The 3,565-nt window shown below is 41.2% G+C and overlaps 1 long non-coding RNA gene across 1 annotated transcript; it reads right to left on the reverse strand.

The window, feature by feature from the left end:
* On the reverse strand, positions 422–2,376 carry LOC110436224. Its single transcript, XR_002454030.1, has 3 exons — positions 1,792–2,376; positions 1,631–1,702; positions 422–675 (listed from the first exon to the last, which is right to left on the reverse strand). It is a non-coding gene; the product is annotated as an uncharacterized LOC110436224 (long non-coding RNA).

Here is a 3,565-nt window from a genome sequence, read left to right on the forward strand (position 1 = left end):
TGTTACAAATTAAGATTTGTGACATCAAGTTGACAAAGATCAAAACGTGGAAAAGCCCGCGTCATAAAATGATTATGTGACATTTGTTTGCTTCATGTCACAAGCATATGACATTGGTTTATTGTCACAAAATCATAGGCCTTGCCACGTGGCAGCTGACATGGCAAAGAGAAAAAATGTCACAAAATGAGTTTTGGCCTACTAAAGCCCACATAGCTCATGGGCCTGAAATCTATTTATAGTGGTGTTAGTTGATCCATTATTTTCAATTACAGCCCATATAAATTTCGAGCCCGCAACAATTCAGCCCATATAAATTTTTTTTACTATCATAATGCATCACGTATTTTATCTCATATATTTCAGCCCATATTTTCCCGAGCCCACAAAATTCAGCATATTTTTTTCCCAGCACACACAATTCAGCCGATATAATTGCATCCATATAAATTTTCAACATATAAAACATCAGATCCAAATGAATTAACATCTCCATAGTAAATACAATATCATTACATCAATCCACCAATTCATTATACATGTAGAGTCTCAAGTCTCAAATCTAAACCTGCAGCAGCAGCACATGTGTAAGGGCATAATGCCATTCTAGTGATAAGCAAGTACCCAATTGCTTCAGTCCAGCTGCTTCAGTTTTTCCTCTCTGAAGTTTAGACCCTACAAATATACAGTAATGGATAAGCTGCAATTATCCAAAATCTCTCACAAAATATATAGACTCAAAATTTAGTGATTTCAAAGACATAAAAAAGATATATTTTACCACACAACAAGATATAATTCAGAGTTATTAGTATTACTGGATGTCACATCAATATCTATGTATAAACATTATAATAATACAATGTTCAAAACCAATGTTAAGTTACTACGTGCACATGTTTAGGCAAAATCAGCAAGTCTGAAAATTGAAGCAATCTGAATGCACTAGAAATAGAAACCAAAATTTACAACCACAAGTAGAATGCAATTTAACAAGTAGACTTGTGCCAGAGCGATGTGGGGGCTCAAATACCAGTGGTGGGTTCAGGCTGGGTGTAGAACAGGACATGCATGGCCTGATTGCCTGAATAGGTTGCACAGGGGTTGTCTGGCTATGCTATTTGATTGACCAGAGAACTCCCAGTGAAACTAAAAACACTGTAAAATGGAATCAGGAAACTAAAAACACTGATCCCTCTGAAGCTAGCTCTTGGTAACAGCAAAGTTGTATATTAGCCAATCTACAAGCACTAGAAATAGCAGAATTTGAAAAATAAAAGAATTATAGTTCCATACAGAAACTAAAGCACTCTCATATGCATGAGACTTTGGACTAGCCGTAACAGTAATAGAACTGAGCTGTCTCCTAGGAACACCATCTCAATTTTCTCTACATTTTTCCTAGGAACACCATCTCAGTTTTCTCTACATTTTTCAGAGTTTGGAACTGACAAGCAGTTGTCATTCAAGTAGCAATGCCATTCAGTTTTCAGTATTGTCATTCAGTTCTGATAAAAGTACCTTAGGACTAACAAGCAAGTGCCATTCAGTTTTCAGATGAATTTTGACAAAAGATGGTAAATGGATAATGAGAGGGACACTCTTCTAGATCAGTCGAACTGAAACTTACCAGATTCCAACAAGTTCTTGTCAGTTCTATACCACTTTATGGAGTAGCTCCATTGCATATCACAGTACCTTTCTGGATATATGAAACAGAATGCAAATCATAGTCAGGGATTTAGATTTCAGTAAAGCAGCGCCTAAATGGAGGAGCGATAGGAAAACTACCGCCGGCTGCATCCCGATCAGATCCAGCACCAGCAAGGCTCTGCCATGGCCTCGACCGTTGATGAATGCGGCCACAACACTATTACTGTGGCCATCGTTGAAGCGAGCCGACGTAGCAACCACTGCAAATCTCCTCGACCTCGAGCGCCAACTTCTCCGTCGAGGCCATGGTGCGGCGCTCGTGCTCCTCCTCCTGCGGCTTGAGGGAGATGCCACGGACGGGCCGCGCTGGATGCGACGCTGACGGCCGGATCCGTGACGCTGACGGCCGGATCCATGGTGCCGGTGTCGGCCGGATCCGTGACGCTGACGGCCGGATCCATTCTGCCTCAGCTTCCGTTGCTGCCGGCCATGGCTGGATCCGAAACGATGTCGCCACCTCCGCGCACGCCGAGCTGCCGCCCGTGCTGGCTGCTGCCTTGGCCACCATGGGACGAGCGCCCTCGGGCACCAGCCATGAGATCGACTAGCACCATCCGAGATGAGCACTTCAGGCTGTGTGCAGCTCGCGCTGCTCGCCGTGCGTAAGGGGCGCCACCATCGTCTGGGTTCTAGGGGAGAAGAGGGGACGGAAGGGGGAGCTTTTTACCTCTATGCCATTATGAAAGATCGACCAAACCACCATGCCACTAAAAATTTATTTCGCACCGCTGTGTCCAACTTCATCTTCAACTATACCCGTGTGACATTCCGTTCCCATTCCGTTTGTTTTTTGACGTTTAAGATATCTGGCACGTGGACCTTGGGTAGGAAAATGTCATTTTTGCCCTTCCCACTCCGCTGTCGCTGCCACTCCAACTCCGACGTTGGACGCTGACGGGTGACGTGGATTCTATACAGTGTCAACAATTCAGACCTTGTTTAGTTCCCAAAAAATTTTGCAAAATTTTTCAGATTCTTCGTCACATTGAATCTTTAGACACATGCATGAAGTATTAAATATAGACAAAAATAAAAACTAATTGCACAGTTTGGTCGAAATTGACGAGATGAATCTTTTGAGTCTAGTTAGTTTATGATTCAACAATATTTGTCAAATACAAACGAAAGAGCTACAGTGTCGATTTTGCAAAATATTTTGGAACTAAACAAGGCCTCAATGTGGTAGTTGGCCCTGTGCTACTGCTCGTTCTGCAGTCATTGACTTGTTGCTTCGGATGGTTTTTCTCGAGGGCCTTGTTTAGGCCTTGTTCAGTTTGAGAAAAATTTTGGTTTTGGCTACTGTAGCACTTTCGTTTGTTTGTGATAAATATTGTCCAATCATAGACTAACTAGACTCCAAAGATTCATCTCGCGAATTACAGATAAACTGTGTAATTAGTATTTATTTTTGTCTACATTTAATATTTTATGTATGTGTTACAAGATTTGATGTGACGGGGAATCTTAAAATTTTTTGGGCACTGAACAAGACCTAAGTTCCCAAAAAATTTTGCAAAAATTTTCAGATTTTCCGTCACATCAAATCTTTAGACACTTGCATAGAGTATTAAATATAGATAAAAATAAAAACTAATTGCACAGTTTGGTCGGAATTGACGAGACGAATCTTTTGAGCCTAGTTAGTTCATGATTGAACAATATTTATCAAATACAAACGAAATTGCTACTATTTCTATTTTGTAAAATTTTTTGGAACTAAACAAGGCCCAGAGCTCTTGCCCGTGTTCACACCCATTGTTATCCCAGCTGTATTTCTCTACTCTTCTTTCTTGGCTAATCTGATCTGTGATCTGTGAGCACTTCTTGCCGGAGCTTCATTTTGTTTCTGTTT

Source organism: Sorghum bicolor, chromosome 6, assembly GCF_000003195.3.
Source record: "Sorghum bicolor cultivar BTx623 chromosome 6, Sorghum_bicolor_NCBIv3, whole genome shotgun sequence".
NCBI classification, from domain to species: domain Eukaryota; kingdom Viridiplantae; phylum Streptophyta; class Magnoliopsida; order Poales; family Poaceae; genus Sorghum; species Sorghum bicolor.